This window comes from Schistocerca americana, chromosome 4, assembly GCF_021461395.2.
Source record: "Schistocerca americana isolate TAMUIC-IGC-003095 chromosome 4, iqSchAmer2.1, whole genome shotgun sequence".
Lineage (NCBI taxonomy): Eukaryota > Metazoa > Arthropoda > Insecta > Orthoptera > Acrididae > Schistocerca > Schistocerca americana.
The window spans coordinates 752,660,486-752,674,786 of record NC_060122.1 but is presented as its reverse complement, the minus strand read 5'-3'; the positions used below and the strand labels follow the sequence as shown (position 1 = coordinate 752,674,786).

General features: G+C 40.4%; 1 non-coding gene across 1 annotated transcript; it reads left to right on the top strand.

Annotated features, from left to right (window-relative positions):
• Positions 1-238: 238 nt before the first annotated feature.
• Positions 239-312, top strand: Trnat-ugu. The gene has a single exon. It is a non-coding gene; the product is annotated as a tRNA-Thr (tRNA).
• Positions 313-14,301: the final 13,989 nt, after the last annotated feature.

Genomic DNA, 14,301 nt, shown 5'->3' with positions numbered 1-14,301 from the left:
TCATTTCGTTATCCAACGCATTCAGCTGTTCTTCCAAATACTTTGCCGTCTCAGAATGTATGGCGCATAAGAACAGGGTGGTCAGAAACAGTGTGAAAATCATATAAGGGTATTAAATGATGACTAACTGACAACCTCAGCTGCCAACAGGTGTTGTTGTTATACCTCGATGTGGACAGCTGAAAATGTGTGCCCCGACTGGGACTCGAACCCGGGATCTCCTGCTTACATGGCAGACTCCTCGGTGGCTCAGATGGATAGAGCGTCTGCCATGTAAGCAGGAGATCCCGGGTTCGAGTCCCGGTCGGGGCACACATTTTCAGCTGTCCACATCGAGGTATAACAACAACACCTGTCGGCAGCTGAGGTTGTCAGTTAGTCATCATTTATTCCAGGGAAAAGCTGCACGGTCATCAACAGTAACTGTTCTTTCGAGAACAAGTCACTGTGTTCGTATATATATATATATATATATATATATATATATATATATATATATAAGGGTATTGCATTGTAGGCTGTGCTGAGAATTAATTGCCACGAAAAAAATTCAATGCGTAGCCCCATTTCCGAGTTAATTACCGTTGAAGTTAGCCGATTAGGCCGTTATGCTTGCAAATTCAAGCGGCCCGCCAGATACAATTAGTGTCAGCTGTTTCTCATAGCAGGGATGGAAGCCCACAAGACTGCTCAGCCTTTGGGTCGGGTTCCATCCTTACTACTGATCCATGTACAAGGTTTGTATCTTTCTTTTGTTCGGTTTTACGTAACCAAACGAAGTACACATTTGGCGACACCGTCACTGGCGGGCAAGTTGAATTTTTACATACAACGAAGTGGTTGGGTAACTTCAACGCTAATTGTTTTTCTCAAAGGTTATTTCTCAGCATAACTTACCCTGCAATACCCGTACTATCTTTCCAAACTGTTTCTGACCTCCCTGTGTATGAAAGAGCCAGATATCGCTAACACCGCGATCCGCTGTCTATCAAGGAAATCACTCAAATTGTAATGTATGCCGTACACTCTGACTGCAGCAATTTAAAGTGTACAGCTACTTAATTATATCTTTGAGTAGACCAGAGATTTACCGGAAGTATCGAAGGGAGCTATTATTCATTGTATGATCTAAGTTTTTTCCGTCAGACCGTTTTCGTTTGAAACATTTACAGTAGTAGAAATTAGACAATAAAAGAGTGAACTGATGCCGTTTCTTGCTAGGTGTTTTGAAAGGTGACAAGATACTAAATGAGTAAAAACTAACTGCTAATAAGCTAATGTACTTGTTTGGGATGGAAAAAGACTGATGCAGCAGAGTAACTTCATAAAGGGAATTTAACTCGACTGCGGAGCCAAACATAAACTGTATGTTATCTACCACAGAGGAGATATAATAAAAACATTTGATTAACCAATACATTCGTTTTGTTCGTCAGTCTGGTCCTCTTAACGAGTTGAATAAAAAATATGTGGAAGAATCAAATAAGAACTACTCACCTTCTGGTTGTAGCCAGCATGAGAGGGTCAAGAAATTCCAACAGAGCGTATTGTCTAGGAACACTTTATATCTTACAAGGAACGTCTCAGTAACCACAACAAAACAGAGTCCTTTTGGTGTTCAGAAAGGAGCACTAATAACCATTGTTCCCAACCACCACGCGCGAAAGAATGGGGAAGGGTGGATTCTGTTGCATAATGTGTACTCAGTCAAGCAGCATATGCTGCCACGAAGTGGCTAAACATGTTTAGAGAGTAATAAGGGGCTGGTGAACACTGGATGGAAGAATTGTGTACTAAGTATGATTAAACGATTTTCTCCCAAAGGCAGAAGGATGCAGTTAAACTTTCGTTGGGGGAGGATATGCAGAATGTTTAGCCGTAAGACTGGCAGATGGAAGTTTTACTGCAGTTGGCGTTGAGTACCGCATATGATAAACGTAGTACAGGGTGAAGTCGTCGTTTAGGGGTGATGTTTTGCGTGGGAAAGGCGGAGGGGGGGGGGGGGGGATTTCACAAGGGTCTCGAGAGTGTAAGAGATAATGGTGTCTTTTCTATGTTTCCTGTAATAAAATAAATTTACGATGCGTGGGAAATAATTATGGAAGGAACTGATATTTTGCGTGTATGGATTATCCATGCACTGTAATGGTTGGAAGCTGGGCGGTAATGTTACCGCTTGCAGATCAGTCATCGACTAGCAAACGGGGAGTCGAATGAGACCAGAATATTAACACTAATGTCACAGCCAGTGGCAAGAACACTCCTAAAGGTACTACCGAGAGTGACTAGTGCTGAAAGGAATCTTAGGATCAAGACAACGGTAGTTGGCACAATAAATCAGGAATTTAATGGCGCCAGATAGCGAAAAGTAAAATCGGAAGGAGGCAGCGGAAGGACCATGGCTGCCTTGTGATTGGATGAAGCTGTTCAAGAAGTTACCTAGCTGTAGGTGGAATTATCAGTTATTTGCTCCTGCAGTGGATACGTGGCCAAGTTCACTTGTCATCTAGGTTGGTTGTGTATACCTATAGAGGAGACTTGGTGGTATGCAAGTAGATAAACTAGTGTATGCCTTAAATGCTTAAACTGCATTTGTACTTCAGTTACAATTGCGAGTCTTTAGTCGCAGCTGAAGATTGAGGTAAATTGCTGAAACCGGTAATACGAACTCTGTAATTAGTAAGTAATGTTGTAAATAGTTAAAATAATTACATTAACGTTGTGGGCTGTTTGTGCATCGATTTACAGAGAGACACATGTGTTGTCATCAGAAACGTATTAAGTTAGAAGTTCGTAATAATATTCTAATAAGCGAAATGCATTAGTAACGGTTGATTAAGAAAATTCAACGTTGGCCTATTATCACATGTTTTGTTGGAATGTTCGCACTCTTGGACATCCGACTATAACTGATGTAACTGTGGTAATTTCAGCTAGCTCCTGTTCATTGTAAGTAGGGCGTTGTGTTCAGAGCCAACATAGATATTCTCAGACGACAGAAGAAGTTCCCAATTCTTACCGTACTCCACTTATCATATAGAAAAATTCATCCCAAATACTACATAAAGAGTATTTTAAGTAATCGCTGTTAAGTGTTTGAACGTATGCTGCTCAAAAATGATAGTATGTTGGTTATATGTTCCAAAGGTGATTTAAACGTCTCTTTTTTCGAACTCAGTTGCAACGAGTCAGGTTGTGGGATATGTGCAGATAGTCCTACTCGTGCAACTACACTTAAAATTATGTTGTTTCCTTTTTTCTGGCTACAATTTTTTAAACAGATATTCGTCTCTGGAGTATATGGATTTGTGCAGGATAAATGATCTTAAAGTAGATTTAAGACTTGCCGTGATTCATGTCAGACATCTTACGTTATTTGGCAAATGTTAAAAAATTTTTCTTGCTGCGCATTAAACTCCTTTGAGAGCCACTGACGTTTTTAATAATGGGTAACACTGCACTGGTCATTTACCCCTCTGGCGTTATAGGTTCTCAAACTTTGTTGGATTATTTATTACAATTTCTTTCGCGAATGTCTGTATTGTGACTGTGCAATTAAAATAACTCGCTCCTTGAAGAGGTACCTATATGACGTCCGTAGGTGAAAACCACATATAATTCTTACTGTTAGGTTTTGTGCAAAGAGATACTTTTTTCTAAGTAAAGACTTACCCCAGAAAATTATTCCATACGACATAATCGAACTGAAATATGCAAACTATGTTCTGAGGTTGATTCATTTGTTTCCAAGATCAGCAATTATACTAAGAGCAAAAGCAGCCGAAATTAATTGTTTGATTAGAACAGTAATATGCTTCATCTAGTTCAGGTTTTCATCAATATATACAAACAAATATCTGGTACTATTCCCCATTATTACTGACTGCTGCTCATGTGCCCCATCAGTTGTTGGTATTGTTCGGATTGCTATGTAGAACTAAACAGAGTGTGTTTTCCAAAAAAAATTGGGGAACTCCAGTTTAGAGAACCACTAGATATTTTTTTGAAAGACTACATTAGCAATCTCCTCTCTTCCTTTCTTTCTAAAGCGATTTATTATAACGCTAGTATCGTTTGCAAAAAGTAGCAGTTCTGCTTGTCATTTGATAAGTCGAAGACATCTACACATAAAAGATATAGAAGTAAACCCAAAATTGAACCCTCTTTGACGCCCTTGGCGATTTCTCCCTTCCAACATTGTTGCAATTATTCAGCTCAACTCTCTGCATTCTATTTGTTAAATACGATTCCGAATAGCTGTGCATAAAGCTATCATTTCCATAAAACTTGAGTATCAGTAAGAGAGTAACATGATCTACATACTCAAACATCTTAGAAATATCACAAAAAATTACCAACTGGCGATATTTTCTATTAACGGTTTGTACTATTTGCATAAATATAATTCTCAGTGGAGCAACACTTCTGGCATCCGAACTGTTATATACTAAGTAAATTGTTGCTATTACTGAGTACATTACATTTCAGAATCAAACTGAGATTTACTGTTGCCAGCGGTGAAATGGGATTTCCATCTAAAACGCTTATTCAAAACAAGCAAAGCCACTAGATTTGTTTTCTTCGTGCGTCTAATAAAATCATCAAATACTTACTGTTTTAAGCACTGAGTATGCTGAAAACAAAAAGTGTGAGATACTTAAATTTATTCCTTGTGTTCAAAGCTAGAGCAAGATTACGAAATGTATGAAGGTGAACTTATCTCAAAGAAAATCAACTGCTCGGGATCATCAGCGTCTTCCTCTACAGAAGGTTCGACATCAGAGAGATATGGTAGTAGCTAATGGCGTACATACAGATGCTTTTTACTCTGCAACAATTTCTATCTGCTTCAGCGCTTCTGTTGGCACTTCGTAGTTATTGCAACAATGTTTATTTCTTCTCATCCCTGCTCGAAACGACAAAAGCGTATTCATCGCTTTAGTTTTAATAATGTTCAACTGGTTAAAAATTCTTTCCACTTCCACATTGCGGCTATTGAAATACAGGGTTATTACAAATGATTGAAGCGATTTCACAGCTCTACAATAACTTCATTATTTGAGATATTTTCTCAATGCTTTGCACACACATACAAAAACTCAAAAAGTTTTTTTAGGCATTCACAAATGTTCGATACGTGCCCCCTTAGTGATTCGGCAGACATCAAGCCGATAATCAAGTTCCACCCATACTCGGCGCAGCATGTCCCCATCAATGAGTTCGAAAGCATCGTTGATGCGAGCTCACAGTTCTGGCACGTTTCTTGGTAGAGGAGGTTTAAACACGGAATCTTTCACATAACCCCACAGAAAGAAATCGCATGGGGTTAAGTCGGGAGAGCGTGGAGGCCATGACATGAATTGCTGATCATGATCTCGACCACGACCGATCCATCGGTTTTCCAATCTCCTGTTTAAGAAATGCCGAACATCATGATGGAAGTGCGGTTGAAAGATGAAGTCGGCGCTGTCGGTCTCCAGTTGTGGCATGAGCCAAAGATGAAGTCGGCGCTGTCGGTCTCCAGTTGTGGCATGAGCCAATTTTCCAGCACGTCCAGATACACGCGTCCTGTAACGTTTTTTTTCGCAGAAGAAAAAGGGGCCGTAAACTTTAAACCGTGAGATTGCACAAAACACGTTAACTTTTGGTGAATTGCGAATTTGCTGCACGAATGCGTGAGGATTCTCTACCTCCCAGATCCGCACATTGTGTCTGTTCGCTTCACCATTAAGAAAAAATGTTGCTTCATCACTGAAAACAAGTTTCGCACTGAACGCATCCTCTTCCATGAGCTGTTGCAACCGCGCCGAAAATTCAAAGCGTTTGACTTTGTCATCGGGTGTCAGGGCTTGTAGCAATTGTAAACGGTAAGGCTTCTGCTTTAGCCTTTTCCGTAAGATTTTCCAAACCGTCGGCTGTGGTACGTTTAGCTCCCTGCTTGCTTTATTCGTCGACTTCCGCGGGCTCCCCGTGAAACTTGCCCGCACGCGTTGAACCGTTTCTTCGCTCACTGCAGGCCGACCCGTTGATTTCCTCCTACAGAGGCATCCAGAAGCTTTAAACTGCGCATACCATCGCCGAATGGAGTTAGCAGTTGGTGGCTCTTTGTTGAACTTCGTCCTGAAGTGTCATTGCACTGTTATGACTGACTGATGTGAGTGCATTTCAAGCACGACATACGCTTTCTCGGCTCCTGTCGCCATTTTGTCTCACTGCGCTCTCGAGCCCCCTGGCGGCAGAAACTTGAAGTGCGGCTTCAGCCGAACAAAACTTTATGAGTTTTTCTACGTATCTGTAGTGTGTCGTGACCATATGTCAATGAATGGAGCTACAGTGAATTTATGAAATCGCTTCAATCATTTGTAATAGCCCTGTATTTCTGGCTTATTCAGCCATCGTATTAGGCTCCAGGAAACTATTCCCAGGGCAGTGGAGATGCAGGAAGCATAGAGATGACGCAATGTGGGATGAGGTACCAGTGACAGATGTTAGATTCGGTACCATTCCCATGAGAAAGACCGCCTCCATGACGCTGCTGCTCTGTAATTGGCTGCTGTGTTCGGCGGTAGGGCGCCAAAACGTTAAACTTTAGTTGCTATTGTTAATTAAATCTGTCATCCAAATTACTTAATTTTTTAAATAAACATCTCTCAACAGCCAGCTATAAAATCAGTCATTTCAAAATTATTATAATCAAATTATTACTAAAACGAAAGACTGACGATATTACTGCCGATGCACTTCGGTGACGTTCGGGTCACGCCTTGCTGGCTTGGCGCTCGAAGTTTCTCGGGCAGTCCGGCTCTCCAGTTCTGACCATTCCAGTAGACAGACATGTTGTCTGTTATAGCAGTATTTTTTTCATGCAATTTTATTTACTACAGTTCCGACCGTCGCTAGGTACAGACATGTTGTCTGTAATAGTAGTATTTGATTCACGTAATTTTATTCTCCAGTTCTGACGGTTCCAGTAGATAGACATGTTGTCTGTGGCAGGATGTATTTCATGTTATTTTAGCCAGATATAATGACTGTGGAAAGATATGTTCAATACATTGTGATCAGGAATAGTTTCTCGTGTCTATATCAATAAAAACGCGAGTGGCATCCCAAATGAGTTATAGTTTATTCGTAGCAGCAGTTCCTTGCGAAGTTAATTTCAGCCTCAAGAAAAAGAATCCACGACCTGCGTGCTGTTTTCTGCGCTGGGGACATCATCATCATGAAGACAGCAGGTTGGTGAAGTGTACAAGAACTTATGTATTCCACACGGGGCAGTGGAAACAACTAGGCACCTCACGTATACTGCATGCACAGTACAAATGTGCTCAGTGACACGTCATCTGCAGTAATGCAGAGGAGATAAAGAAGGATGAAAGTATTATCACTATCTCACTTTTATTCCTTTTTTCCTTGCCGTACTATGCACTAAATTATTTGTTCAGAAAATAAAACTGCTCTGCTTTATGAAAACCGTACACATTGTGTTCATGTAAATTGTCTGCCACATTAAGTTAAATTAACGTCAATAGAAATGTACTGTAATACACGTTTGAACAGTACACAACTCATCGCTCCTCAGATTCTATTGACTGATACAGTCAAGAAGGGGAAATTCCGATTACAACAAAGGGAATGTGCAGAGAATCACCATTTACCGCTGTGGAGATGACCAACTAAACTCCGGCGGTCACTCGAAAGTGATTTCATCCGTGTGAACAGAGCCCTGGGCAACTAGTAGCCGACAGAGGTGTCGTCCGGAAGCCGGTAATTCGCTGGATCAGCAGGGGCTGTAGACAGTCGCGGGGCTAATACGGAAACGGGGAGCAAACCAGAGGTTTGGCCGCAAACAGTTCTCCCGCAGGCGGCCGGAACAAACTTGAGATTCAATATCTCGCCGGCCGGGTGGCAGGAATCAAGGAGGGACGGAGAGGATGGAAGGAAGGAAGGAAGGAAGGAAGGAGAGAGAAAGTCATGGGCCGCGATGATGGTATGTGTGGGGGGGGATCGGGTCAGAACGGGTGAAAGGAGCGACTGCCGAGGAGTGCTTGGTGCTTGGCGTGAGCAATATATCTGTTAGACATAAATTCTCTTACAGCAAACCGACCTGTTACAATAGCGAGTCGGCAGGAAGTTTCCTCATCGTGATATCAACGGAACGGAAACGCAATAAAGTGGGCCGTAGATTCGCTAGAGGTGTGTGTGTGTGTGTGTGTGTGTGTGTGTGTGTTCAGTAAGAGAAGGAGAGGACAGAAAAGAGAGAGAGTCTCTGAGCGTGTAAGTTCGTTCTCGGAAATTGTGGATCCGCCCCGCACAGGCCCGTAGTGAGAATTGCCAGCGACTAGCATGCCCAGGTAGTCATGTTGGCAGCAATGCGGGCTGGAGCGTCTCGTACGCGCCGGCTGCTCCCTCGGGGCTTCCCCCCTTTGCGTGATGAAGTGCTGTCGGCAGCGGCCGTCTTATTTGCATAATAACACATCCTCGTGCCGCCAGAAATCACACTCACACACGACCGCGACCTCGTTGGTTGGTTCCACCTGCGCTTGTCTTGCGCCGGAGATTACGAGCTCCTCGCCACGTCTCCGCCTTTGTGTAGCGAGGCCCTCGACGAAAATTACGATTACGCGCAGAGAAATTCGTTGTAAAACTGCAGCGAAATGAGCAAAGATAACAGTAATTGTTCCTTAGGCTCTGACTAACATATAGCGTTAGAAAGATTGTCATCTTCACAGCTTATCTCTTCAAATTATACGTAATGCTATTCTCGTTAGTAATGAGACATTATGCCATGTTAATTAAATTTGTCTTTCTTGTTTATTTAACTCTTAAAGGGTTATTGTATTTGTTTAAACTGATTGGACGAACAACAAAACACCCCTTTTCCAGCAATTTACATATTCAAACACTCTTACCTCTTAAGTGCAGTTAAATGACCATCATGCCTAATGGATCATTAATAATAATAGTGAAAAACTGATCTGGACCAAATTTATTTACATTTATGGTAGGAAGAATTCTAGCAGTCTCACGGAGAGAGCTGTAATTAACAATATTTTTTTGACAGTAATCATTCAAAGATGAATATAGGCATAAGAATATTAATGACTGTAGAAATCTCTAACGTAAACGAGAACATATGCACAAAAGTAAGAATGTAGTGTTGCTGATGAACTCTAGAAAAGAGAAAAAAACATATAAATTGTGACGAGTGAGGATGAGGACGTATTGGGATGCCCTAATGACGAAGATCATCAGTTGCAATGAAGCAAAGACTTCGTTCAAAAAACAAGAGGAAACAGTAATGTGGCTTAGGACATAAATTCTCAGCTCACTTTGGAAGTACAGTAGTAGCTGGAATCCTTTTCTTTATACCAGTTAGAAGACTGTACATCCGATCTGATTATGAAGCGGAAAGAAATATTTTGACTAATCGGCAGTGCAGTTTAGTGGGATGGAAACTCTTTTCGCTTTATCTGAGCGCGAGTTTCAGCTGTACTATTCTGAAACTCTTGATGGTTGGGGATAAACATCAGCATCCCGGTACGTTAAATAATATTATCTGATTGCCACACGTAGCTAGGATAGCTGTACATAAGACTGTCAAATATGCGCACTACGCATCATATTGTTTACGAGCAGAAATGAAACAAGAGTCATTCAAGATAGAAGAAATTCACAACTCTGGCATGTCCATCCATTAACCTCTTCAGTCTCGAAGATAAACAACGAATGTAAAAAATGTTTCAGTTGCTTTTTTTGGTGCAGCTGATCTAAAAGTAGAACAAAAACAACAAATTTTGAAATTTTAATTTATATAATGTTCGAATAATTGAATGTACAAACATGTGTACATTGGGTCTTAACAGAGAAAAAATGCCGATCCCATAGTATTTTTATATTTATATTTACAATGAAAAACGTGCACATTGCTTCTCAATTTTATGTACACACTACATTTTATGAAGACATTACTTCTCATGTTTATGGAATTTAGCAAAACAATTGTCTTTTTAATTCGCACAAGGGTCATTCCATGCCAAGTGGTCTAAACCTTCCCACCATCATGTCTCCAATTTTCTTCAAATTTTATCTGTAGCACTAGTCAAGTGCTAAATTAAGTTTCTCAAGATTTCAAGCCTCTAGCTGCAATACTTGCTGATCTACACCCCCTTGTCTGAAGGGTAGTAAGTTCGCATGCGCGCGACATCAGACAAAATGCCATTTTTGGGGTCTCATAAAATTGAAACCAATTCATAAGAATGGTTAGTAAGATGAGACCCTGTACAGTTTTTTGTGCTGATTCAAACGAAATTAATTATAAGATTACTGATGCAAAATCCGGTCAAACAAGTCGACTCAAAGTGTACCCCTAATTCTGTCGTGACTTAATGCGACAAATTTTGACCAATATTCAGACTGCAATAATTTCCTTGCAGATAAAGATATGGACTTGAACTTTTTACCAAGTCTTATCTTTGTGCTGGACATAATACAGCTGGATTTCCAACTACCCAGGCTTTATAGTCGCCTTGCAAAATCTCTTCAAATTTGGCAGTGTCAGCGCAAATGGCTTTATTTACCAAAGTTCAAAGCCCATTACTACAAAATAGTCAGCCTGGATTTAATTGTGAATAGTATCATCTGAAAGAGAAACTCTTGCTCTACGAGATGGATATATTTTTCTTTTGCAACGCTTCCATTAAGTGCTTATTTACTCAGGTCAAAGTATCTTATATTTTGTGTGCGCAGTGCCCTGCGTTGGTCCATGATGGCTGAGCCATTACTGGTTATCACAATAAAACCAGCATCCCCATCGCCATAGGGGCCACGCCCGATAGCCATGCAGTAACAGCCACGGGTGGGTATCTTTACTGCAGGTTCCCAAGCCTGATTACAGGGTGTCTTTACCACAGGATCCCAAGCCTGATTGTGGGTTTCTTTATGCAGGTTCCCAAGCCTGTCTTCCTCAGTTACTTCATCATTCTGGAAGCATCGTTGATTTGCAAGAGAATGCTTTCAGGAAAACTGTATTGCCGACCAGATGATGTCACTGATGGAGCTGGAATAACACCAATGATAAGTTGTTCTGGAATCCAGCAAGTATCACGTCTTAAGGGCCAATAAAATGAACTTGCAGGACCATGAGGATGCATAAAGCTTATGAAAGCATCTTTCTGTTCGACTGAGATGTCAACGATGTTTCCAATCCACCATTTCTTTTCATAAATGCAAGCAACATACTGCCCAGGCTGAAGATCCATGACTTGAACTACTACTTCAGCAGCACTAATTTTGGCCAAAAAAGATGTCGCATCATTAGAAACTCTACTGACCTTAATTGTCGTCATATCAATGGGCAAAAAATGGTGGTTTTCTCTTGTGCCAGCTAGAGTGTGCCCTTGCAGGAATCTTTCTTCTTGAGAAGCTTTTTCTTCTTCAACTTCCTCTTTGCTGATGAAAAAGAATTTGATTCCATTGATATTATCATTGCAGAAGTTGAAAAGATCTTTGGGTGTTAGAATCTGGTTTTCATATGGACGTTGCAAACTTGCTCTTGCTGCCAACCGTTTTGTTGTGCCTCCAATGCCATCACAAGGCGACTTTCCATGGCTTGTTCCAAAGAAATTCCATTCTGCTGTTATTTCAAAATCTTCTTTGTGATAGCATAAGTTGAGAAAATTCTTGAAATTCTTATATTGTGCAGCTGAACCATCACTGAAGTAGTGGATGTGGCTTATTTTGGAAAATTGCATCTTCAGGTAATTGATTACTTTTCCAATGTAAACATGGACAGTAATCGTATCGTGTCGAAGGCAGTCACTAATAACACAAAGATTCACACATTGCACCTCTTCGTTTTCACAGTAGTAGACTACAAATGGATGAACTGTTGCTTGACTGTTTTCCCAGTGAAAGCCTTGCACTGCATCTTGAACAATAAATGAATAGTTTTCAGCAAAATCCATTAGTATTATGAATTCGCCTTCTTTCAAATCAGTTTTGAGAGCTTTCAGGTGCTGGCTTTGATGCTTGGCAATGTAGTGATGACAAGACAGGTTCCAAATTTTTGCTGCAATATCTTCAACATACTCTTCTGTTGAAAGCTGCTTTGTTTCTAAAGTATCCCTGTCGGTATGAATCCATTGTTTGTACTCAATCAGTTCTTCAGGGTCATTATCTTCAAAATATGTTGCAATAACTGCTTCTACACCTTCTGGACCAGGGCAGTTTTCACAACGATGAAGCATACAATCCTTGTTTTCCAAGCTGCAAACAGCTTTGCTAAGAATTTCCTTGTAGTCTTCATTGATTGATGCACCAGTGAGCATAAGCTTGACATTTTGGTGTATTGTACAGACACAAACTGAGTGCATTCCAGCAGAGCCAACTGTAACACACCATTTTGGTCTAAGCTCGCAAAACTTTGAGAAGCCAATTTCTGGTCCATTTTGCTTCTGATAAGACACGTACATTTCCTTCAAATTGCAAAGCAACAACCGCTTTTGCTTGTACACCTTTGTTCCTGAAATTCTCACAGGCACACAGTCTTTCTTCCCTGGACAAAGTCTGCTGAATTCGTCATCTTGAAAAAAGTCATGTACTTTCTGAACAACTTCATCTGAAAGCTTCCTTCCTTGCCGATTTGCTGGAAAAGCTAGAACACCTTGCTCATTCTTCAGTTTTCTCGCTTGCTTTACCATTCTTTCTGATACATTAAATGCTGTTGTCGTATCTTTAATTGTCCAGCTTCTTGGAACCAAGGTCAATATTTGAACTTTTGTCCTACGATTTGACACTTTACATTTTTCTTTCAACTCTTCTATAAGATTATCAAGATCTGCACAATTATTGCATGGGCGACTTTTACTTGAACTTGGCTGTTCATCGTAATTGATTCCTACAGCAGCAGCAATTTGATTCCCAATTAAACTTTGTGCATCCAAGATCTTTCTTTTTGCATAGCTTTGCTTATCTCTTTTACTTAGTTGTCTTCTTTTCAATGGTGAAGCACCAATAAATGATAAACTTTTGTTGATGGCTGGTTCAGTTTCATCCGTTGTGAAATCTTGTTCAGATTGGGTTGATAGTGATGATGAATCTTCTAGCTTTTGGTTCAGTGCCGACATGCAGCGAGGGCAAAGCTTCTGACCAGGTTTTATATCAATCACTTCTTTTTTCTTTAACAGGCAAAGTTTGGCAGCTGTTTCATTATCAAGCAGTCTAAGTCCAGCTTTTACATTGTGATTCCTCTTCTTGAATGGATTGCAACATTTCTTTTGCATCGCTTGATATTCATGTAGGAAGAGGGCTTCATGGTGGAAGCAAATGATGGAATTTTCGTCAAGTTTGGCTTCTGAACGCGAAACAAGCAATTTCTGGTCACATTCTGTGAAATCACTAAACGCTTTGAATCCAGTCTTCTTAGCATAGAAGATAACATGGCACTTCGATGCAGCAGCATCTTTTCCAATTGAACAGGGGGCCAACGATTCTTCTTCTTCATTAACTTCTGACATCTCTCACTGGCCAATCACTGAATAAAACACGAATGAAATATCCAATTATATCAGTAATTCTAAGCGACTATTAAGATTCAAATTCCTAGAAATGAAGAAAAATTAGTGCATCGCGCATACAAAATATAACAACTTTGATGTGAGTTAATGAGTACTTAATGGTCGCGTTGCAAAAAAAACAAATGTCAGTCTTGTAGAGCAAGAGTTTCTCTTTTAGGTGATACTATTCACAAGCAGATTCAGGCCAACTATTTTTTAGTAATTGGCTTGAAACTTTGGTAAATTTTACCGTTTGTGCTGACACTGCCTAATTTGAAGAGATACTGCAGGGCGACCATATGGCCTGGATCATTGCAAATCCGGCTGCATTATGTCTAGCACAAGCATGAAGCTTGGCCAAAAGTTCAAGTCCATATCTTCAACTGCAAGGAAATCATTGCAGTCTTAATATTGGTCAAAATTTGTCGCGTTGTGTCACGACAAATTTTGAAGTATACTTTGAGTCGAGTTATTTGACCGGGGTTTGCATGAGTAATGTTATACATAATTTCGTTGGAATCAGCAAAAAAAACTGTACAGGGTCGCATCTTACTAACCATTCTTATGAATTAGTTTCGATTTTATTAGACTCCAAATATGACATTTTTTTTATGTTGCATGCACACGGACTAAGTACACTTCAGACAAGGGGGTCTAGATCAGCAGCTATTGCAGCTAGAGGCCTGAAATCTTGGGAAACTTACTTCAACACTTGACTAAAGCTACAGTTAAAATTTGACGAAAA